The 23,574-nt window shown below is 38.2% G+C and overlaps 24 non-coding genes across 24 annotated transcripts; all 24 read right to left on the bottom strand.

The window, feature by feature from the left end:
• Positions 1 to 1,484: 1,484 nt before the first annotated feature.
• Positions 1,485 to 1,557, bottom strand: TRNAR-UCG (transfer RNA arginine (anticodon UCG)). Its single transcript has one exon. It is a non-coding gene; the product is annotated as a tRNA-Arg (tRNA).
• Positions 1,558 to 2,249: 692 nt separating this feature from the next.
• TRNAR-UCG (transfer RNA arginine (anticodon UCG)) lies at positions 2,250 to 2,322 on the bottom strand. Its single transcript has one exon. It is a non-coding gene; the product is annotated as a tRNA-Arg (tRNA).
• Positions 2,323 to 2,577: 255 nt separating this feature from the next.
• On the bottom strand, positions 2,578 to 2,650 carry TRNAR-UCG (transfer RNA arginine (anticodon UCG)). The gene has a single exon. It is a non-coding gene; the product is annotated as a tRNA-Arg (tRNA).
• Positions 2,651 to 4,598: 1,948 nt separating this feature from the next.
• On the bottom strand, positions 4,599 to 4,671 carry TRNAR-UCG (transfer RNA arginine (anticodon UCG)). Its single transcript has one exon. It is a non-coding gene; the product is annotated as a tRNA-Arg (tRNA).
• Positions 4,672 to 4,926: 255 nt separating this feature from the next.
• Positions 4,927 to 4,999, bottom strand: TRNAR-UCG (transfer RNA arginine (anticodon UCG)). Its single transcript has one exon. It is a non-coding gene; the product is annotated as a tRNA-Arg (tRNA).
• Positions 5,000 to 7,325: 2,326 nt separating this feature from the next.
• On the bottom strand, positions 7,326 to 7,398 carry TRNAR-UCG (transfer RNA arginine (anticodon UCG)). The gene has a single exon. It is a non-coding gene; the product is annotated as a tRNA-Arg (tRNA).
• Positions 7,399 to 7,922: 524 nt separating this feature from the next.
• On the bottom strand, positions 7,923 to 7,995 carry TRNAR-UCU (transfer RNA arginine (anticodon UCU)). The gene has a single exon. It is a non-coding gene; the product is annotated as a tRNA-Arg (tRNA).
• Positions 7,996 to 9,124: 1,129 nt separating this feature from the next.
• On the bottom strand, positions 9,125 to 9,197 carry TRNAR-UCG (transfer RNA arginine (anticodon UCG)). Its single transcript has one exon. It is a non-coding gene; the product is annotated as a tRNA-Arg (tRNA).
• A 1,784-nt stretch (positions 9,198 to 10,981) lies between these two features.
• TRNAR-UCG (transfer RNA arginine (anticodon UCG)) lies at positions 10,982 to 11,054 on the bottom strand. Its single transcript has one exon. It is a non-coding gene; the product is annotated as a tRNA-Arg (tRNA).
• A 91-nt stretch (positions 11,055 to 11,145) lies between these two features.
• Positions 11,146 to 11,218, bottom strand: TRNAR-UCG (transfer RNA arginine (anticodon UCG)). The gene has a single exon. It is a non-coding gene; the product is annotated as a tRNA-Arg (tRNA).
• A 91-nt stretch (positions 11,219 to 11,309) lies between these two features.
• On the bottom strand, positions 11,310 to 11,382 carry TRNAR-UCG (transfer RNA arginine (anticodon UCG)). Its single transcript has one exon. It is a non-coding gene; the product is annotated as a tRNA-Arg (tRNA).
• Positions 11,383 to 11,910: 528 nt separating this feature from the next.
• Positions 11,911 to 11,983, bottom strand: TRNAR-UCG (transfer RNA arginine (anticodon UCG)). The gene has a single exon. It is a non-coding gene; the product is annotated as a tRNA-Arg (tRNA).
• Positions 11,984 to 12,074: 91 nt separating this feature from the next.
• On the bottom strand, positions 12,075 to 12,147 carry TRNAQ-UUG (transfer RNA glutamine (anticodon UUG)). The gene has a single exon. It is a non-coding gene; the product is annotated as a tRNA-Gln (tRNA).
• Positions 12,148 to 12,566: 419 nt separating this feature from the next.
• Positions 12,567 to 12,639, bottom strand: TRNAR-UCG (transfer RNA arginine (anticodon UCG)). Its single transcript has one exon. It is a non-coding gene; the product is annotated as a tRNA-Arg (tRNA).
• Positions 12,640 to 12,730: 91 nt separating this feature from the next.
• TRNAR-UCG (transfer RNA arginine (anticodon UCG)) lies at positions 12,731 to 12,803 on the bottom strand. The gene has a single exon. It is a non-coding gene; the product is annotated as a tRNA-Arg (tRNA).
• A 91-nt stretch (positions 12,804 to 12,894) lies between these two features.
• TRNAL-UAG (transfer RNA leucine (anticodon UAG)) lies at positions 12,895 to 12,967 on the bottom strand. The gene has a single exon. It is a non-coding gene; the product is annotated as a tRNA-Leu (tRNA).
• A 3,872-nt stretch (positions 12,968 to 16,839) lies between these two features.
• TRNAR-UCG (transfer RNA arginine (anticodon UCG)) lies at positions 16,840 to 16,912 on the bottom strand. Its single transcript has one exon. It is a non-coding gene; the product is annotated as a tRNA-Arg (tRNA).
• A 528-nt stretch (positions 16,913 to 17,440) lies between these two features.
• TRNAR-UCG (transfer RNA arginine (anticodon UCG)) lies at positions 17,441 to 17,513 on the bottom strand. Its single transcript has one exon. It is a non-coding gene; the product is annotated as a tRNA-Arg (tRNA).
• A 91-nt stretch (positions 17,514 to 17,604) lies between these two features.
• Positions 17,605 to 17,677, bottom strand: TRNAQ-UUG (transfer RNA glutamine (anticodon UUG)). Its single transcript has one exon. It is a non-coding gene; the product is annotated as a tRNA-Gln (tRNA).
• Positions 17,678 to 18,096: 419 nt separating this feature from the next.
• Positions 18,097 to 18,169, bottom strand: TRNAR-UCG (transfer RNA arginine (anticodon UCG)). The gene has a single exon. It is a non-coding gene; the product is annotated as a tRNA-Arg (tRNA).
• A 91-nt stretch (positions 18,170 to 18,260) lies between these two features.
• Positions 18,261 to 18,333, bottom strand: TRNAR-UCG (transfer RNA arginine (anticodon UCG)). Its single transcript has one exon. It is a non-coding gene; the product is annotated as a tRNA-Arg (tRNA).
• Positions 18,334 to 18,424: 91 nt separating this feature from the next.
• TRNAL-UAG (transfer RNA leucine (anticodon UAG)) lies at positions 18,425 to 18,497 on the bottom strand. The gene has a single exon. It is a non-coding gene; the product is annotated as a tRNA-Leu (tRNA).
• A 4,199-nt stretch (positions 18,498 to 22,696) lies between these two features.
• On the bottom strand, positions 22,697 to 22,769 carry TRNAR-UCG (transfer RNA arginine (anticodon UCG)). Its single transcript has one exon. It is a non-coding gene; the product is annotated as a tRNA-Arg (tRNA).
• A 692-nt stretch (positions 22,770 to 23,461) lies between these two features.
• TRNAR-UCG (transfer RNA arginine (anticodon UCG)) lies at positions 23,462 to 23,534 on the bottom strand. The gene has a single exon. It is a non-coding gene; the product is annotated as a tRNA-Arg (tRNA).
• Between the last annotated feature and the right edge of the window lie 40 nt (positions 23,535 to 23,574).

Genomic DNA, 23,574 nt, shown 5'->3' with positions numbered 1-23,574 from the left:
AACAAAACTCAAGCCATTCTCTTTACTAGAAAGGAGAAATTCAAGAGAAACCTCAGGATGTATGGAAATTCTATCCCCTGGGACAAGCAAGTCATTTACCTTGGGCTGACCCTCAGTAAAACTTTGTCATGGAACCCACACATTACGGGTATTATTAAGAAGTTTCGAGCACGTAAAGCTAAATTCTTCCCCTTAATTGCTCGAAACAGTGTTTTATCAATAGATAATAAGCTACTGATTTATAAATCCATTTTGCGTCCATTACTATGCTATGCATGCCCTGTCTGGGCGTACTCATGTAACAGATACAGAGGGAAACTTCAAGTAGCACAAAATTGTATGCTACGTCAAATTGTCAACGCACCATGGTATGTGCACAATAATAAGATACACGAGGACCTGTGTGTACGCCTCCTCAAATCCTTTTACTATAGTATAGCCAAGAGGTTTCATAGCAGACAGCTAGCAATCAACAACCTTGCCATTAAGATTCCCGATTCCTGATTACGACCAGTACGACCTGGATAATAAAAATAGACCACTGGCCACTCTCAATGAATGGATAATGTAAGCTTGAAGCATAGCATAGTAATGCATTTCTGTTATTCATATTTGTATGTTTAGTATTGAGCAGCTTCTTTTACTTTTATTTACTGTATTGCATTTTTATATTGTATCTTTTATTTACTGTATTGCATTCTTATATGTATATCTTTAATTTGTTTACCTGCATCCTCTCCATATTGATCAAGGCCTTGTAACACTTTTGGTACTCCTTCTGCCATAACATCTTGTCTTTCAGGACACACGGCTCGGCAGCTTTCTGCTCTTTACAGCTACAAATAGATTTTAGGTTGAATTATATTTTTAATTCAAATGATAAAAATAAAAAAATTAAAAAATAAATAAATAAATAAAAATTATAAATATTTAAAAAAATATTAGATCTAATTAGTCAGGTTAATTGATTTAATGTTGTTCCTAATGTCTAAAATAATCTACAAGGGGTAGGGCCTTCGGCCCAGGTCCCCTGGTGTAAAAAAGCACCGCTCCACTGAGTCCGGACATACTCAGGCCCTCTTCTTTAAATTACATGATCAGACAAAATTAAAACTAAATAAGAATAATTTTAAAAACAAAATTTCACGGTTAGAACACGTCCGATACAGGATTCGAACCTGCAATCTTCTAATTCGAAGTCAGACGCCTTATCCATTAAGCCACGCGGACACATTCAGGTGTTCTTCTTTACAGTACATGATCAGACAAAATTAAAACTAAACAAGAAAAGTTTTAAAACCAAAATTTCACGGTTAAAGACGTCCGCGACAGGATTCGAACCTGCAATCTTCTGATTCGAAGTCAGACGCCTTATCCATTAGGCCACGCGTACACACTCAGACCTTCTTCTTTACAGTACATGATCAGACAAAATTAAAACTAATTAAGAATAATTTTAAAAATGAATTTTCATGTTTACAACACGTCCGCGACAGGATTCGAACCTGCAATCTTCTGATTCGAAGTCAGACGCCTTATCCATTAGGCCACGCGGACACACTCAGGTCCTCCTCTTTACAGTACATGATCAGACAAAATTAAAACTAATTAAGAATAATTTAAAAAATGACTTTTCATCGTTAGAACACGTCCGCAACAGGATTCGAACCTGCAATCTTCTGATTCGAAGTCAGAAGCCTTATCCATTAGGCCACGCGGACACATTCAGGTCCTCTTCTTCACACTACATGATCAGACAAAATTAAAACTAAACAAGAAAAATTTTAAAACCAAAATTTCACGGTTAAAGCACGTCCGCGAGAGGATTCGAACCTGCAGTCTTCTGATTCGAAGTCAGACGCCTTATCCATTAGGCCACGCGGACACACTCAGACCTTCTTCTTTAAATTACATGATCAGACAAAATTAAAAGTAATTAAGAATAATTTTAAAAATGAATTTTCATGGATAGAACACGTCCGAGACAGGATTCGAACCTGCAATCTTCTGATTCGAAGCCAGACGCCTTATTCATTAGGCCACGCGGACACATTCAGGACCTCTTCTTTACAGTACATGATCAGACAAAATTGAAAATAAAGAAGAAAAATTTTAAAAACAAAATTTTACGGTTAAAACACGTCCGTGACGAGCGGATACACTCAGGTTCTTTTCTTTATATTACATGATCAGACAAAATTAAAACTAATTAAGAATAATTTTAAAAATGAATTTTCATGTTTAGAACACGTCCGCGACAGGATTCGAACCTGCAGTCTTCTGATTCGAAGTCAGACGCCTTATCCATTAGGCCACGCGGACACACTCAGACCTTCTTCTTTAAATTACATGATCAGACAAAATTAAAAGTAATTAAGAATAATTTAAAAAATGACTTTTCATGGTTAGAACACGTCCGCGGCAGGATTCGAACCTGCAATCTTCTGATTCGAAGTCAGACGTCTTATCCATTAGGCCACGCCGACACATTCAGGTCCTCTTCTTTACAGTACATGATCAGACAAAATTAAAACTAATTAAGAATAATTTAAAAAATGACTTTTCATGGTTAGAACACGTCCGCGACAGGATTCGAACCTGCAATCTTCTGATTCGAAGTCAGACGCCTTATCCATTAGGCCACGCGGACACACTCAGACCTTCTTCTTAAATTACATGATCAGACAAAATTAAAACTAATTAAGAATAATTTAAAGAATGACTTTTCATGGTTAGAACACGTCCGCGACAGGATTCGAAGCTGCAATCTTCTGATTCGAAGTCAGACGCCTTATCCATTAGGCCACGCGGACACATTCAGGTCCTCCTCTTTACAGTACATGATGAGACAAAATTAAAACTAATTAAGAATAATTTAAAAAATGACTTTTCATCGTTAGAACACGTCCGCAACAGGATTCGAACCTGCAATCTTCTGATTCGAAGACAGACGCCTTATCCATTAGGCCACGCGGACACATTCAGGTCCTCTTCTTCACACTACATGATGAGACAAAATTAAAACTAAACAAGAAAAATTTTAAAACCAAAATTTCACGGTTAAAGCACGTCCGCGAGAGGATTCGAACCTGCAGTCTTCTGATTCGAAGTCAGACGCCTTATCCATTAGGCCACGCGGACACACTCAGACCTTCTTCTTTAAATTACATGATCAGACAAAATTAAAAGTAAATAAGAATAATTTTAAAAATGAATTTTCATGGATAGAACACGTCCGAGACAGGATTCGAACCTGCAATCTTCTGATTCGAAGCCAGACGCCTTATCCATTAGGCCACGCGGACACATTCAGGATCTCTTCTTTACAGTACATGATCAGACAAAATTGAAACTAAAGAAGAAAAATTTTAAAAACAAAATTTTACGGTTAAAACACGTCCGTGACGAGCGGATACACTCAGGTTCTTTTTTTTATATTACATGATCAGACAAATTTAAAACTAATTAAGAATAATTTTAAAAATGAATTTTCATGTTTAGAACACGTCTGCGACAGGATTCGAACCTGCAGTCTTCTGATTCGAAGTCAGACGCCTTATCCATTAGGCCACGCGGACACATTCAGGTCCTCTTCTTTACAGTACATGATCAGACAAAATTAAAACTAATTAAGAATAATTTAAAAAATGCCTTTTCATGGTTAGAACACGTCCGCGACAGGATTCGAACCTGCAGTCTTCTGTTTCGAAGTCAGACGCCTTATCCATTAGGCCACGCGGACACATTCAGACCTTCTTCTTTAAATTACATGATCAGACAAAATTAAAACTAATTAAGAATAATTTTAAAAATGAATTTTCATGGTTAGAACACGTCCGCGACAGGATTCGAAGCTGCAATCTTCTGATTCGAAGTCAGACGCCTTATCCATTAGGCCACGCGGACACATTCAGGTCCTCCTCTTTACAGTACATGATCAGACAAAATTAAAACTAATTAAGAATAATTTAAAAAATGACTTTTCATCGTTAGAACACGTCCGCAACAGGATTCGAACCTGCAATCTTCTGATTCGAAGTCAGACGCCTTATCCATTAGGCCACGCGGACACATTCAGGTCCTCTTCTTCACACTACATGATCAGACAAAATTAAAACTAAACAAGAAAAATTTTAAAACCAAAATTTCACGGTTAAAGCACGTCCGCGAGAGGATTCGAACCTGCAGTCTTCTGATTCGAAGTCAGACGCCTTATCCATTAGGCCACGCGGACACACTCAGACCTTCTTCTTTAAATTACATGATCAGACAAAATTAAAAGTAATTAAGAATAATTTTAAAAATGAATTTTCATGGATAGAACACGTCCGAGACAGGATTCGAACCTGCAATCTTCTGATTCGAAGCCAGACGCCTTATTCATTAGGCCACGCGGACACATTCAGGACCTCTTCTTTACAGTACATGATCAGACAAAATTGAAAATAAAGAAGAAAAATTTTAAAAACAAAATTTTACGGTTAAAACACGTCCGTGACGAGCGGATACACTCAGGTTCTTTTCTTTATATTACATGATCAGACAAAATTAAAACTAATTAAGAATAATTTTAAAAATGAATTTTCATGTTTAGAACACGTCCGCGACAGGATTCGAACCTGCAGTCTTCTGATTCGAAGTCAGACGCCTTATCCATTAGGCCACGCGGACACACTCAGACCTTCTTCTTTAAATTACATGATCAGACAAAATTAAAAGTAATTAAGAATAATTTAAAAAATGACTTTTCATGGTTAGAACACGTCCGCGGCAGGATTCGAACCTGCAATCTTCTGATTCGAAGTCAGACGTCTTATCCATTAGGCCACGCCGACACATTCAGGTCCTCTTCTTTACAGTACATGATCAGACAAAATTAAAACTAATTAAGAATAATTTAAAAAATGACTTTTCATGGTTAGAACACGTCCGCGACAGGATTCGAACCTGCAATCTTCTGATTCGAAGTCAGACGCCTTATCCATTAGGCCACGCGGACACACTCAGACCTTCTTCTTAAATTACATGATCAGACAAAATTAAAACTAATTAAGAATAATTTAAAGAATGACTTTTCATGGTTAGAACACGTCCGCGACAGGATTCGAAGCTGCAATCTTCTGATTCGAAGTCAGACGCCTTATCCATTAGGCCACGCGGACACATTCAGGTCCTCCTCTTTACAGTACATGATGAGACAAAATTAAAACTAATTAAGAATAATTTAAAAAATGACTTTTCATCGTTAGAACACGTCCGCAACAGGATTCGAACCTGCAATCTTCTGATTCGAAGACAGACGCCTTATCCATTAGGCCACGCGGACACATTCAGGTCCTCTTCTTCACACTACATGATGAGACAAAATTAAAACTAAACAAGAAAAATTTTAAAACCAAAATTTCACGGTTAAAGCACGTCCGCGAGAGGATTCGAACCTGCAGTCTTCTGATTCGAAGTCAGACGCCTTATCCATTAGGCCACGCGGACACACTCAGACCTTCTTTAAATTACATGATCAGACAAAATTAAAAGTAATTAAGAATAATTTTAAAAATGAATTTTCATGGATAGAACACGTCCGAGACAGGATTCGAACCTGCAATCTTCTGATTCGAAGCCAGACGCCTTATCCATTAGGCCACGCGGACACATTCAGGATCTCTTCTTTACAGTACATGATCAGACAAAATTGACACTAAAGAAGAAAAATTTTAAAAACAAAATTTTACGGTTAAAACACGTCCGTGACGAGCGGATACACTCAGGTTCTTTTTTTTATATTACATGATCAGACAAATTTAAAACTAATTAAGAATAATTTTAAAAATGAATTTTCATGTTTAGAACACGTCTGCGACAGGATTCGAACCTGCAGTCTTCTGATTCGAAGTCAGACGCCTTATCCATTAGGCCACGCGGACACATTCAGGTCCTCTTCTTTACAGTACATGATCAGACAAAATTAAAACTAATTAAGAATAATTTAAAAAATGCCTTTTCATGGTTAGAACACGTCCGCGACAGGATTCGAACCTGCAGTCTTCTGTTTCGAAGTCAGACGCCTTATCCATTAGGCCACGCGGACACATTCAGACCTTCTTCTTTAAATTACATGATCAGACAAAATTAAAACTAATTAAGAATAATTTTAAAAATGAATTTTCATGGTTAGAACACGTCCGCGACAGGATTCGAACCTGCAATCTTCTGATTCGAAGCCAGACGCCTTATCCATGAGGCCACGCGGACACACTCAGACTTTCTTCTTAAATTACATGATCAGACAAAATTAAAACTAATTAAGAATAATTTAAAGAATGACTTTTCATGGTTAGAACACGTCCGCGACAGGATTCGAAGCTGCAATCTTCTGATTCGAAGTCAGACGCCTTATCCATTAGGCCACGCGGACACATTCAGGTCCTCCTCTTTACAGTACATGATCAGACAAAATTAAAACTAATTAAGAATAATTTAAAAAATGACTTTTCATCGTTAGAACACGTCCGCAACAGGATTCGAACCTGCAATCTTCTGATTCGAAGTCAGACGCCTTATCCATTAGGCCACGCGGACACATTCAGGCCCTCTTCTTTACAGTACATGATCAGACAAAATTAAAACTAATTAAGAATAATTTATAAAATGCCTTTTCATGGTTAGAACACGTCCGCGACAGGATTCGAACCTACAGTCTTCTGATTCGAAGTCAGACGCCTTATCCATTAGGCCACGCGGACACATTCAGACCTTCTTCTTTAAATTACATGATCAGACAAAATTAAAATTAATTAAGAATAATTTTAAAGATGAATTTTCATGGTTAGAACACGTCCGCAACAGGATTCGAACCTGCAATCTTCTGATTCGAAGCCAGACGCCTTATCCATTAGGCCACGCGGACACACTCAGACCTTCTTCTTAAATTACATGATCAGACAGAATTAAAACTAATTAAGAATAATTTAAAGAATGACTTTTCATAGTTAGAACACGTCCGCGACAGGATTCGAAGCTGCAATCTTCTGATTCGAAGTCAGACGCCTTATCCATTAGGCCACGCGGACACATTCAGGTCCTCCTCTTTACAGTACATGATCAGACAAAATTAAAACTAATTAAGAATAATTTAAAAAATGACTTTTCATCGTTAGAACACGTCCGCAACAGGATTCGAACCTGCAATCTTCTGATTCGAAGTCAGAAGCCTTATCCATTAGGCCACGCGGACACATTCAGGTCCTCTTCTTCACACTACATGATCAGACAAAATTAAAACTAATTAAGAATAATTTTAAAAATGAATTTTCATGGTTAGAACACGTCCGCGACAGGATTCGAACCTGCAATCTTCTGATTCGAAGTCAGACGCCTTATCCATTAGGCCACGCGGACACACTCAGACCTTCTTCTTTAAATTACATGATCAGACAAAATTAAAAGTAATTAAGAATAATTTTAAAAATGAATTTTCATGGTTAGAACACGTCCGCGACAGGATTCGAACCTGCAATCTTCTGATTCGAAGCCAGACGCCTTATCCATTAGGCCACGCGGACACATACACCTCTTCTTTACAGTACATGATCAGACAAAATTGAAACTAAAGAAGAAAAAATTTAAAAACAAAATTTTATGGTTAAAACACGTCCGTGACGAGCGGATACACTCAGGTTCTTTTCTTTATATTACATGATCAGACAAAATTAAAACTAATTAAGAATAATTTTAAAAATGAATTTTCATGTTTAGAACACGTCCGCGACAGGATTCGAACCTGTAGTCTTCTGATTCGAAGTCACACGCCTTATCCATTAGGCCACGCGGACACACTCAGACCTTCTTCTTTAAATTACATGATCAGACAAAATTAAAACTAATTAAGAATAATTTAAAAAATGACTTTTCATGGTTAAACACGTCCGCGACAGGATTCGAACCTGAAATCTTCTGATTAGAAGTCAGACGCCTTATCCATTAGGCCACGCGGACACATTCAGGTCCTCTTCTTTACAGTACATGATCAGACAAAATTAAAACTAATTAAGAATAATTTAAAAAATGCCTTTTCATGGTTAGAACACGTCCGCGACAGGATTCGAACCAGCAGTCTTCTGATTCGAAGTCAGACGCCTTATCCATCAGGCCACGCGGACACATTTAGGTCCACTTCTTCACACTACATGATCAGACAAAATTAAAACTAAACAAGAAAAATTTTAAAACCAAAATTTCACGGTTAAAGCACGTCCGCGAGAGGATTCGAACCTGCAATCTTCTGATTCGAAGTCAGACGCCTTATCCATTAGGCCACGCGTACACACTCAGACCTTCTTCTTTAAATTACATGATCAGACAAAATTAAAAGTAATTAAGAATAATTTTAAAAATGAATTTTCATGGTTAGAACACGTCCGAGACAGGATTCGAACCTGCAATCTTCTGATTCGAAGCCACACGCCTTATCCATTAGGCCACGCGGACACATTCAGGACCTCTTCTTTACAGTACATGATCAGACAAAATTGAAACTAAAGAAGAAAAATTTTAAAAACAAAATTTTACGGTTAAAACACGTCCGTGACGAGCGGACACACTCAGGTTCTTTTCTTTATATTACATGATCAGACAAAATTAAAACTAATTAAGAATAATTTTAAAAATGAATTTTCATGGTTAGAACACGTCCGAGACAGGATTCGAACCTGCAATCTTCTGATTCGAAGTCAGACGCCTTATCCATTAGGCCACGCGGACACACTCAGACCTTCTTCTTTACAGTACATGATCAGACAAAATTAAAACTAATTAAGAATAATTTTAAAAATGAATTTTCATGGTTAGAACACGTCCGAGACAGGATTCGAAACTGCAATCTTCTGATTCGAAGCCACACGCCTTATCCATTAGGCCACGCGGACACATTCAGGACCTCTTCTTTACAGTACATGATCAGACAAAATTGAAACTAAAGAAGAAAAATTTTAAAAACAAAATTTTACGGTTAAAACACGTCCGTGACGAGCGGACACACTCAGGTTCTTTTCTTTATATTACATGATCAGACAAAATTAAAACTAATTAAGAATAATTTTAAAAATGAATTTTCATGGTTAGAACACGTCCGCGACAGGATTCGAACCTGCAATCTTCTGATTCGAAGTCAGACGCCTTATCCATTAGGCCACGCGGACACATTCAGGTCCTCTTCTTTACAGTACATGATCAGACAAAATTAAAACTAATTAAGAATAATTTAAAAAATGCCTTTTCATGGTTAGAACACGTCCGCGACAGGATTTGAACCTGCAGTCTTCTGATTCGAAGTCAGACGCCTTATCCATTAGGCCACGCGGACACATTCAGACCTTCTTCTTTAAATTACATGATCAGACAAAATTAAAACTAATTAAGAATAATTTTAAAAATGAATTTTCATGGTTAGAACACGTCCGCGACAGGATTCGAACCTGCAATCTTCTGATTCGAAGCCAGACGCCTTATCCATTAGGCCACGCGGACACACTCAGACCTTCTTCTTAAATTACATGATCAGACAGAATTAAAACTAATTAAGAATAATTTAAAGAATGACTTTTCATGGTTAGAACACGTCCGCGAGAGGATTCGAAGCTGCAATCTTCTGATTCGAAGTCAGACGCCTTATCCATTAGGCCACGCGGACACATTCAGGTCCTCCTCTTTACAGTACATGATCAGACAAAATTAAAACTAATTAAGAATAATTTAAAAAATGACTTTTCATCGTTAGAACACGTCCGCAACAGGATTCGAACCTGCAATCTTCTGATTCGAAGTCAGACGCCTTATCCATTAGGCCACGCGGACACATTCAGGTCCTCTTCTTCACACTACATGATCAGACAAAATTAAAACTAATTAAGAATAATTTTAAAAATGAATTTTCATGGTTAGAACACGTCCGCGACAGGATTCGAACCTGCAATCTTCTGATTCGAAGTCAGACGCCTTATCCATTAGGCCACGCGTACACACTCAGACCTTCTTCTTTAAATTACATGATCAGACAAAATTAAAAGTAATTAAGAATAATTTTAAAAATGAATTTTCATGGTTAGAACACGTCCGAGACAGGATTCGAACCTGCAATCTTCTGATTCGAAGCCACACGCCTTATCCATTAGGCCACGCGGACACATTCAGGACCTCTTCTTTACAGTACATGATCAGACAAAATTAAAAGTAATTAAGAATAATTTTAAAAATGAATTTTCATGGTTAGAACACGTCCGAGACAGGATTCGAACCTGCAATCTTCTGATTCGAAGCCACACGCCTTATCCATTAGGCCACGCGGACACATTCAGGACCTCTTCCTTACAGTACATGATCAGACAAAATTGAAACTAAAGAAGAAAAATTTTAAAAACAAAATTTTACGGTTAAAACACGTCCGTGACGAGCGGACACACTCAGGTTCTTTTCTTTATATTACATGATCAGACAAAATTAAAACTAATTAAGAATAATTTTAAAAATGAATTTTCATGGTTAGAACACGTCCGTGACAGGATTCGAACCTGCAATCTTCTGATTCGAAGTCAGACGCCTTATCCATTAGGCCACGCGGACACACTCAGACCTTCTTCTTTACAGTACATGATCAGACAAAATTAAAACTAATTAAGAATAATTTTAAAAATGAATTTTCATGGTTAGAACACGTCCGAGACAGGATTCGAAACTGCAATCTTCTGATTCGAAGCCACACGCCTTATCCATTAGGCCACGCGGACACATTCAGGACCTCTTCTTTACAGTACATGATCAGACAAAATTGAAACTAAAGAAGAAAAATTTTAAAAACAAAATTTTACGGTTAAAACACGTCCGTGACGAGCGGACACACTCAGGTTCTTTTCTTTATATTACATGATCAGACAAAATTAAAACTAATTAAGAATAATTTTAAAAATGAATTTTCATGGTTAGAACACGTCCGCGACAGGATTCGAACCTGCAATCTTCTGATTCGAAGTCAGACGCCTTATCCATTAGGCCACGCGGACACACCCAGACCTTCTTCTTTACAGTACATGATCAGACAAAATTAAAACTAATTAAGAATAATTTTAAAAATGAATTTTCATGGTTAGAACACGTCCGCGACAGGATTCGAACCTGCAATCTTCTGATTCGAAGTCAGACGCCTTATCCATTAGGCCACGCGGACACATTCAGGTTTTCTTCTTTACAGTACATGATCAGACAAAATTAAAACTAATTAAGAATAATTTAAAAAATGCCTTTTCATGGTTAGAACACGTCCGCGACAGGATTCGAACCTGCAGTCTTCTGATTCGAAGTCAGACGCCTTATCCATTAGGCCACGCGGACACATTTAGGTCCACTTCTTCACACTACATGATCAGACAAAATTAAAACTAAACAAGAAAAATTTTAAAACCAAAATTTCATGGTTAAAGCACGTCCGCGAGAGGATTCGAACCTGCAATCTTCTGATTCGAAGTCAGACGCCTTATCCATTAGGCCACGCGGACACCCTCAAACATTCTTCTTTAAATTACATGATCAAACAAAATTAAAAGTAATTAAGAATAATTTTAAAAATGAATTTTCATAGATAGAACACGGCCGAGACAGGATTCGAACCTGCAATCTTCTGATTCGAAGCCAGACGCCTTATCCATTAGGCCACGCGGACACATTCAGGACCTCTTCTTTACAGTACATGATCAGACAAAATTGAAACTAAAGAAGAAAAATTTTAAAAACAAAATTTTACGGTTAAAACACGTCCGTGACAAGCGGACACACTCAGGTTCTCTTCTTTATATTACAAGATCAGACAAAATTAAAACAAATTAAGAATAATTTTAAAAATGAATTTTCATGTTTAGAACACGTCCGCGACAGGATTCGAACCTGCAATCTTCTGATTCGAAGTCAGACGCCTTATCCATTAGGCCACGCGGACACACTCAGACCTTCTTCTTTAAATTACATGATCAGACAAAATTAAAAGTAATTAAGAATAATTTTAAAAATGACTTTTCATGGTTAGAACACGTCCGCGACAGGTTTCGAACCTGCAATCTTCTGATTCAAAGTCAGACGCCTTATCCATCAGGCCACGCGGACACACTCAGACTTTCTTCTTTACAGTACATGATCAGACAAAATTAAAACTAATTAAGAATAATTTTAAAAATGAATTTTCATGTTTACAACACGTCCGCGACAGGATTCGAACCTGCAATCTTCTTATTCGAAGTCAGACGCCTTATCCATTAGGCCACGCGGACACACTCAGACATTCTTCTTTAAATTACATGATCAGACAAAATTAAAACTAATTAAGAATAATTTTAAAAATGACTTTTCATGGTTAGAACACGTCCGCGACAGGATTCGAACCTGCAATCTTCTGATTCGAAGTCAGACGTCTTATCCATTAGACCACGCCGACACATTCAGGTCCTCTTCTTTACAGTACATGATCAGACAAAATTAAAACTAATTAAGAATAATTTAAAAAAAGACTTTTCATGGTTAGAACACGTCCGCGACAGGATTCGAACCTGCAATCTTCTGATTCGAAGTCAGACGCCTTATCCATTAGGCCACGCGGACACACTCAGACCTTCTTCTTTAAATTACATGATCAGACAAAATTAAAAGTAATTAAGAATAATTTAAAAAATGACTTTTGATGGTTAGAACACGTCCGCGACAGGATTCGAACCTGCAACCTTCTGATTCGAAGTCAGACGCCTTATCCATTAGGCCACGCGGACACACTCAGACCTTCTTCTTTACAGTACATAATCAGACAAAATTAAAACTAATTAAGAATAATTTTAAAAATGACTTTTCATGGTTAGAACACGTCCGCGACAGGATTCGAACCTGCAATCTTCTGATTCTAAGTCAGACGCCTTATCCATTAGTCCACGCGGACACACTCAGAGCTTCTTCTTTACAGTACATGATCAGACAAAATTAAAACTAATTAAGAATAATTTAAAAAATGACTTTTCATGGTTAGAACACGTCCGCGACAGTATTCGAACCTGCAATCTTCTGATTCGAAGTCACACGCCTTATCCATTAGGCCACGCGGACACATTCAGGACCTCTTCTTTACAGTACAGGATCAGACAAAATTAAAACTAAACAAAAAAAAAATTAAACCAAAATTTCACGGTTAAAACACGTCCGCGACAGGATTCTAACCTGCAATCTTCTGATTCGAAGTCAGACGCCTTATCCATTAGGCCACGCGGACACATTCAGGTCCTCTTCTTTACAGTACATGATCAGACAAAATTAAAACTAATTAAGAATAATTTAAAAAATAACTTTTCGTGGTTAGAACACGTCCGGGACAGGATTCGAACATGCAATCTTCTGATTCGAAGTCAGACGCCTTATCCATTAGGCCACGCGGACACATTCAGGACCTCTTCTTTACAGTACATGATCAGACAAAATTAAAACTAAACAAGAAAAATTTTAAAACCAAAATTTCACGGTTAAAACACGTCCGCGACAGGATTCGAACATGCAATCTTCTGATTCGAAGTCAGACGCCTTATCCATTAGGGCACGCGGACACATTCAGGTCCTCTTCTCTACAGTACATGATCAGACAAAATTAAAACTAAATAAGAATAATTTTAAAAATGTAATTTCACGGTTAGAACACGTCTGCGACAGGATTCGAACCTGCAGTCTTCTGATTCGAAGTCAGACGCCTTATCCATTAGGCCACGCAGACACACTCAGGTGGCACTGCACTCCTGATAAAACGCTGCGTGTCACAGTTCCGCAGCTTTCGTTCGTAGAGGCCTCTGCTATTTCACTCACAACAAACACTTCCATAACATACACTCTTGTCTCCACTTACATACCTCCAGGACGTCATGTTTCTGCAGTCCTGGCTGACTTACAAATTTTACTCAGTCTTGGAAAACACATTATCCTAGGTGGAGACTTAAATGCAGGACACCGCGCGTCGAACTGCTATAATTCAAACGACAATGGACGTGTAATTCTAAACTTAGCCCACACGGCTGGATTACACATAGCAGCTCCAAAAACCCCAACACAGTACACCACTAGGTCCACCGGAATCCTCGAATTCTTCCTGCTCGGAAATACCAGTGTCCCACTGGATATTTCCGGGCTCTATGAATTATCATCGGATCATAACCCGGCTAAGATGATTCTGGACATTAGTGGGTATACCACAACAGACACCAGAGCCTTTCGGATTGACTGGCAAAAATTTGCTAAAGCTCTTAACAACATACACTACACTCTTCCTACGATACAGTCAGGGGATGACATTGACAGTTTTATTCAGAAGATTACTCAAAAAATTACTATGGCAAGAAATGATGCCAAAGCAGAAGTACCTAATAGGAAAACGGTACGTAACAGAGAGTTGACACTACTTGTCAAGCAGATAAATGCAGCAAGAAGGAGATTTCAGAGGACCAGGCATAGAGAGGATAAACAACTGCTGAATCGCCTGTCTAATGCAGTCAAGTCTCTTACACGTGAACAAGCACAACACAGCTGGACCAGGTACCTTAACTCACTTTCCACAGATGATAATTCACTGTGGAAAGCAATCTCTAGGTATACTAAATGCTACAATAACATTCCGCTCCTTAAAGGCTCTATGAGGATTTACTACACTGAAACTGAGAAGGCAGAATTGTTAGCATAGCAGCTGAAATCTCAGTTTTGCACAAACAACATACAGGACACTACAACAGAAAATCTTGTTTACACCTTTCATAACAGTCTCACAACAGATACAAGCATAAACAACATCCCTCCAGTTATGCCTTCGGAGGTTGTTGACTATGTCAATAAACTAAAGAAGAAGAAGAGTCCAGGACTGGACAGCATCACCAACACCATGTTGAAGAAACTGCCTCTCAAGATAGTCTTCATGCTTTCCAAGCTCTTCACGAAAATCTTACAGCGGCAGTATTTTCCTACAGCATGGAAAACGTCAAAAATCCTCCCTATCTTAAAACCGGGGAAAACTGCATCGGATCCGGAGGCTTATCGGCCGATAAGTCTATTATCTTCACTGAGCAAGTTCTTTTAGGCCACTCTACTACAAAGAATCAGTAGTCATTTGGAAAACAACAACATCATGATCCCAAGTCAATTTGGTTTCAGAAAAGGCCTGGGAACTACAAACCAGGTCTACAGAGTAGTGAAAATGATTTCTGAAGGTTTTGCAAAGAAAAAAGTCACTGGAGGACTGTTTATTGACATAACCAAGGCCTTCGATAGAGTCTGGCTGGAGGCACTCGTCTACAAAATACACAATCTGAGTTTCACAGATTACATCACAAACATCACAAAGTCCTACCTAACAAGTAGAAACTTCGTCCTTCACGTATCTGGAACAAATTCCACTGTGCATCCCATAAGGGCCGGGGTACTTCAGGGATCCCTTTTAGGGACCACCTACTTTAATATTTACGTGAACGACATCTCTACAACACACAACACAACACTGGCTATGTATGTAGATGACACAGCAATCCTCACACAATGTGCATTTGCTGGTTCAGCTATCCAACACTTACAAAATTACATACAAGCATTAGAGGCTTGGCTTGTACAATGGAAAATCAAAGTCAACATAAACAAAACTCAAGCCATTCTCTTTACTAGAAAGGAGAAATTCAAGAGAAACCTCAGGATGTATGGAAATTCTATCCCCTGGGACAAGCAAGTCATTTACCTTGGGCTGACCCTCAGTAAAACTTTGTCATGGAACCCACACATTACGGGTATTATTAAGAAGTTTCGAGCACGTAAAGCTAAATTCTTCCCCTTAATTGCTCGAAACAGTGTTTTATCAATAGATAATAAGCTACTGATTTATAAATCCATTTTGCGTCCATTACTATGCTATGCATGCCCTGTCTGGGCGTACTCATGTAACAGATACAGAGGGAAACTTCAAGTAGCACAAAATTGTATGCTACGTCAAATTGTCAACGCACCATGGTATGTGCACAATAATAAGATACACGAGGACCTGTGTGTACGCCTCCTCAAATCCTTTTACTATAGTATAGCCAAGAGGTTTCATAGCAGACAGCTAGCAATCAACAACCTTGCCATTAAGATTCCCGATTCCTGATTACGACCAGTACGACCTGGATAATAAAAATAGACCACTGGCCACTCTCAATGAATGGATAATGTAAGCTTGAAGCATAGCATAGTAATGCATTTCTGTTATTCATATTTGTATGTTTAGTATTGAGCAGCTTCTTTTACTTTTATTTACTGTATTGCATTTTTATATTGTATCTTTTATTTACTGTATTGCATTCTTATATGTATATCTTTAATTTGTTTACCTGCATCCTCTCCATATTGATCAAGGCCTTGTAACACTTTTGGTACTCCTTCTGCCATAACATCTTGTCTTTCAGGACACACGGCTCGGCAGCTTTCTGCTCTTTACAGCTACAAATAGATTTTAGGTTGAATTATATTTTTAATTCAAATGATAAAAATAAAAAAATTAAAAAATAAATAAATAAATAAAAATTATAAATATTTAAAAAAATATTAGATCTAATTAGTCAGGTTAATTGATTTAATGTTGTTCCTAATGTCTAAAATAATCTACAAGGGGTAGGGCCTTCGGCCCAGGTCCCCTGGTGTAACAAAGCACCGCTCCACTGAGTCCGGACATACTCAGGCCCTCTTCTTTAAATTACATGATCAGACAAAATTAAAACTAAATAAGAATAATTTTAAAAACAAAATTTCATGGTTAGAACACGTCCGCGACAGGATTCGAACCTGCAGTCTTCTGATTCGAAGTCAGACGCCTTATCCATTAGGCCACGCGGACACATTTAGGTCCACTTCTTCACACTACATGATCAGACAAAATTAAAACTAAACAAGAAAAATTTTAAAACCAAAATTTCATGGTTAAAGCACGTCCGCGAGAGGATTCGAACCTGCAATCTTCTGATTCGAAGTCAGACGCCTTATCCATTAGGCCACGCGGACACCCTCAAACATTCTTCTTTAAATTACATGATCAAACAAAATTAAAAGTAATTAAGAATAATTTTAAAAATGAATTTTCATAGATAGAACACGGCCGAGACAGGATTCGAACCTGCAATCTTCTGATTCGAAGCCAGACGCCTTATCCATTAGGCCACGCGGACACATTCAGGACCTCTTCTTTACAGTACATGATCAGACAAAATTGAAACTAAAGAAGAAAAATTTTAAAAACAAAATTTTACGGTTAAAACACGTCCGTGACAAGCGGACACACTCAGGTTCTCTTCTTTATATTACAAGATCAGACAAAATTAAAACAAATTAAGAATAATTTTAAAAATGAATTTTCATGTTTAGAACACGTCCGCGACAGGATTCGAACCTGCAATCTTCTGATTCGAAGTCAGACGCCTTATCCATTAGGCCACGCGGACACACTCAGACCTTCTTCTTTAAATTACATGATCAGACAAAATTAAAAGTAATTAAGAATAATTTTAAAAATGACTTTTCATGGTTAGAACACGTCCGCGACAGGTTTCGAACCTGCAATCTTCTGATTCAAAGTCAGACGCCTTATCCATCAGGCCACGCGGACACACTCAGACTTTCTTCTTTACAGTACATGATCAGACAAAATTAAAACTAATTAAGAATAATTTTAAAAATGAATTTTCATGTTTACAACACGTCCGCGACAGGATTCGAACCTGCAATCTTCTTATTCGAAGTCAGACGCCTTATCCATTAGGCCACGCGGACACACTCAGACATTCTTCTTTAAATTACATGATCAGACAAAATTAAAACTAATTAAGAATAATTTTAAAAATGACTTTTCATGGTTAGAACACGTCCGCGACAGGATTCGAACCTGCAATCTTCTGATTCGAAGTCAGACGTCTTATCCATTAGACCACGCCGACACATTCAGGTCCTCTTCTTTACAGTACATGATCAGACAAAATTAAAACTAATTAAGAATAATTTAAAAAAAGACTTTTCATGGTTAGAACACGTCCGCGACAGGATTCGAACCTGCAATCTTCTGATTCGAAGTCAGACGCCTTATCCATTAGGCCACGCGGACACACTCAGACCTTCTTCTTTAAATTACATGATCAGACAAAATTAAAAGTAATTAAGAATAATTTAAAAAATGACTTTTGATGGTTAGAACACGTCCGCGACAGGATTCGAACCTGCAACCTTCTGATTCGAAGTCAGACGCCTTATCCATTAGGCCACGCGGACACACTCAGACCTTCTTCTTTACAGTACATAATCAGACAAAATTAAAACTAATTAAGAATAATTTTAAAAATGACTTTTCATGGTTAGAACACGTCCGCGACAGGATTCGAACCTGCAATCTTCTGATTCTAAGTCAGACGCCTTATCCATTAGTCCACGCGGACACACTCAGAGCTTCTTCTTTACAGTACATGATCAGACAAAATTAAAACTAATTAAGAATAATTTAAAAAATGACTTTTCATGGTTAGAACACGTCCGCGACAGTATTCGAACCTGCAATCTTCTGATTCGAAGTCACACGCCTTATCCATTAGGCCACGCGGACACATTCAGGACCTCTTCTTTACAGTACAGGATCAGACAAAATTAAAACTAAACAAAAAAAAAATTAAACCAAAATTTCACGGTTAAAACACGTCCGCGACAGGATTCTAACCTGCAATCTTCTGATTCGAAGTCAGACGCCTTATCCATTAGGCCACGCGGACACATTCAGGTCCTCTTCTTTACAGTACATGATCAGACAAAATTAAAACTAATTAAGAATAATTTAAAAAATAACTTTTCGTGGTTAGAACACGTCCGGGACAGGATTCGAACATGCAATCTTCTGATTCGAAGTCAGACGCCTTATCCATTAGGCCACGCGGACACATTCAGGACCTCTTCTTTACAGTACATGATCAGACAAAATTAAAACTAAACAAGAAAAATTTTAAAACCAAAATTTCACGGTTAAAACACGTCCGCGACAGGATTCGAACATGCAATCTTCTGATTCGAAGTCAGACGCCTTATCCATTAGGGCACGCGGACACATTCAGGTCCTCTTCTCTACAGTACATGATCAGACAAAATTAAAACTAAATAAGAATAATTTTAAAAATGTAATTTCACGGTTAGAACACGTCTGCGACAGGATTCGAACCTGCAGTCTTCTGATTCGAAGTCAGACGCCTTATCCATTAGGCCACGCAGACACACTCAGGTGGCACTGCACTCCTGATAAAACGCTGCGTGTCACAGTTCCGCAGCTTTCGTTCGTAGAGGCCTCTGCTATTTCACTCACAACAAACACTTCCATAACATACACTCTTGTCTCCACTTACATACCTCCAGGACGTCATGTTTCTGCAGTCCTGGCTGACTTACAAATTTTACTCAGTCTTGGAAAACACATTATCCTAGGTGGAGACTTAAATGCAGGACACCGCGCGTCGAACTGCTATAATTCAAACGACAATGGACGTGTAATTCTAAACTTAGCCCACACGGCTGGATTACACATAGCAGCTCCAAAAACCCCAACACAGTACACCACTAGGTCCACCGGAATCCTCGAATTCTTCCTGCTCGGAAATACCAGTGTCCCACTGGATATTTCCGGGCTCTATGAATTATCATCGGATCATAACCCGGCTAAGATGATTCTGGACATTAGTGGGTATACCACAACAGACACCAGAGCCTTTCGGATTGACTGGCAAAAATTTGCTAAAGCTCTTAACAACATACACTACACTCTTCCTACGATACAGTCAGGGGATGACATTGACAGTTTTATTCAGAAGATTACTCAAAAAATTACTATGGCAAGAAATGATGCCAAAGCAGAAGTACCTAATAGGAAAACGGTACGTAACAGAGAGTTGACACTACTTGTCAAGCAGATAAATGCAGCAAGAAGGAGATTTCAGAGGACCAGGCATAGAGAGGATAAACAACTGCTGAATCGCCTGTCTAATGCAGTCAAGTCTCTTACACGTGAACAAGCACAACACAGCTGGACCAGGTACCTTAACTCACTTTCCACAGATGATAATTCACTGTGGAAAGCAATCTCTAGGTATACTAAATGCTACAATAACATTCCGCTCCTTAAAGGCTCTATGAGGATTTACTACACTGAAACTGAGAAGGCAGAATTGTTAGCATAGCAGCTGAAATCTCAGTTTTGCACAAACAACATACAGGACACTACAACAGAAAATCTTGTTTACACCTTTCATAACAGTCTCACAACAGATACAAGCATAAACAACATCCCTCCAGTTATGCCTTCGGAGGTTGTTGACTATGTCAATAAACTAAAGAAGAAGAAGAGTCCAGGACTGGACAGCATCACCAACACCATGTTGAAGAAACTGCCTCTCAAGATAGTCTTCATGCTTTCCAAGCTCTTCACGAAAATCTTACAGCGGCAGTATTTTCCTACAGCATGGAAAACGTCAAAAATCCTCCCTATCTTAAAACCGGGGAAAACTGCATCGGATCCGGAGGCTTATCGGCCGATAAGTCTATTATCTTCACTGAGCAAGTTCTTTTAGGCCACTCTACTACAAAGAATCAGTAGTCATTTGGAAAACAACAACATCATGATCCCAAGTCAATTTGGTTTCAGAAAAGGCCTGGGAACTACAAACCAGGTCTACAGAGTAGTGAAAATGATTTCTGAAGGTTTTGCAAAGAAAAAAGTCACTGGAGGACTGTTTATTGACATAACCAAGGCCTTCGATAGAGTCTGGCTGGAGGCACTCGTCTACAAAATACACAATCTGAGTTTCACAGATTACATCACAAACATCACAAAGTCCTACCTAACAAGTAGAAACTTCGTCCTTCACGTATCTGGAACAAATTCCACTGTGCATCCCATAAGGGCCGGGGTACTTCAGGGATCCCTTTTAGGGACCACCTACTTTAATATTTACGTGAACGACATCTCTACAACACACAACACAACACTGGCTATGTATGTAGATGACACAGCAATCCTCACACAATGTGCATTTGCTGGTTCAGCTATCCAACACTTACAAAATTACATACAAGCATTAGAGGCTTGGCTTGTACAATGGAAAATCAAAGTCAACATAAACAAAACTCAAGCCATTCTCTTTACTAGAAAGGAGAAATTCAAGAGAAACCTCAGGATGTATGGAAATTCTATCCCCTGGGACAAGCAAGTCATTTACCTTGGGCTGACCCTCAGTAAAACTTTGTCATGGAACCCACACATTACGGGTATTATTAAGAAGTTTCGAGCACGTAAAGCTAAATTCTTCCCCTTAATTGCTCGAAACAGTGTTTTATCAATAGATAATAAGCTACTGATTTATAAATCCATTTTGCGTCCATTACTATGCTATGCATGCCCTGTCTGGGCGTACTCATGTAACAGATACAGAGGGAAACTTCAAGTAGCACAAAATTGTATGCTACGTCAAATTGTCAACGCACCATGGTATGTGCACAATAATAAGATACACGAGGACCTGTGTGTACGCCTCCTCAAATCCTTTTACTATAGTATAGCCAAGAGGTTTCATAGCAGACAGCTAGCAATCAACAACCTTGCCATTAAGATTCCCGATTCCTGATTACGACCAGTACGACCTGGATAATAAAAATAGACCACTGGCCACTCTCAATGAATGGATAATGTAAGCTTGAAGCATAGCATAGTAATGCATTTCTGTTATTCATATTTGTATGTTTAGTATTGAGCAGCTTCTTTTACTTTTATTTACTGTATTGCATTTTTATATTGTATCTTTTATTTACTGTATTGCATTCTTATATGTATATCTTTAATTTGTTTACCTGCATCCTCTCCATATTGATCAAGGCCTTGTAACACTTTTGGTACTCCTTCTGCCATAACATCTTGTCTTTCAGGACACACGGCTCGGCAGCTTTCTGCTCTTTACAGCTACAAATAGATTTTAGGTTGAATTATATTTTTAATTCAAATGATAAAAATAAAAAAATTAAAAAATAAATAAATAAATAAAAATTATAAATATTTAAAAAAATATTAGATCTAATTAGTCAGGTTAATTGATTTAATGTTGTTCCTAATGTCTAAAATAATCTACAAGGGGTAGGGCCTTCGGCCCAGGTCCCCTGGTGTAACAAAGCACCGCTCCACTGAGTCCGGACATACTCAGGCCCTCTTCTTTAAATTACATGATCAGACAAAATTAAAACTAAATAAGAATAATTTTAAAAACAAAATTTCACGGTTAGAACACGTCCGATACAGGATTCGAACCTGCAATCTTCTAATTCGAAGTCAGACGCCTTATCCATTAAGCCACGCGGACACATTCAGGTGTTCTTCTTTACAGTACATGATCAGACAAAATTAAAACTAAACAAGAAAAGTTTTAAAACCAAAATTTCACGGTTAAAGACGTCCGCGACAGGATTCGAACCTGCAATCTTCTGATTCGAAGTCAGACGCCTTATCCATTAGGCCACGCGTACACACTCAGACCTTCTTCTTTACAGTACATGATCAGACAAAATTAAAACTAATTAAGAATAATTTTAAAAATGAATTTTCATGTTTACAACACGTCCGCGACAGGATTCGAACCTGCAATCTTCTGATTCGAAGTCAGACGCCTTATCCATTAGGCCACGCGGACACACTCAGGTCCTCCTCTTTACAGTACATGATCAGACAAAATTAAAACTAATTAAGAATAATTTAAAAAATGACTTTTCATCGTTAGAACACGTCCGCAACAGGATTCGAACCTGCAATCTTCTGATTCGAAGTCAGAAGCCTTATCCATTAGGCCACGCGGACACATTCAGGTCCTCTTCTTCACACTACATGATCAGACAAAATTAAAACTAAACAAGAAAAATTTTAAAACCAAAATTTCACGGTTAAAGCACGTCCGCGAGAGGATTCGAACCTGCAGTCTTCTGATTCGAAGTCAGACGCCTTATCCATTAGGCCACGCGGACACACTCAGACCTTCTTCTTTAAATTACATGATCAGACAAAATTAAAAGTAATTAAGAATAATTTTAAAAATGAATTTTCATGGATAGAACACGTCCGAGACAGGATTCGAACCTGCAATCTTCTGATTCGAAGCCAGACGCCTTATTCATTAGGCCACGCGGACACATTCAGGACCTCTTCTTTACAGTACATGATCAGACAAAATTGAAAATAAAGAAGAAAAATTTTAAAAACAAAATTTTACGGTTAAAACACGTCCGTGACGAGCGGATACACTCAGGTTCTTTTCTTTATATTACATGATCAGACAAAATTAAAACTAATTAAGAATAATTTTAAAAATGAATTTTCATGTTTAGAACACGTCCGCGACAGGATTCGAACCTGCAGTCTTCTGATTCGAAGTCAGACGCCTTATCCATTAGGCCACGCGGACACACTCAGACCTTCTTCTTTAAATTACATGATCAGACAAA

This window comes from Stegodyphus dumicola, chromosome 12, assembly GCF_044657685.1.
Source record: "Stegodyphus dumicola isolate Sdum_Otavi_A_Nest chromosome 12, ASM4465768v1".
Lineage (NCBI taxonomy): Eukaryota > Metazoa > Arthropoda > Arachnida > Araneae > Eresidae > Stegodyphus > Stegodyphus dumicola.
This window is presented reverse-complemented; position numbering and strand designations above follow the sequence as displayed.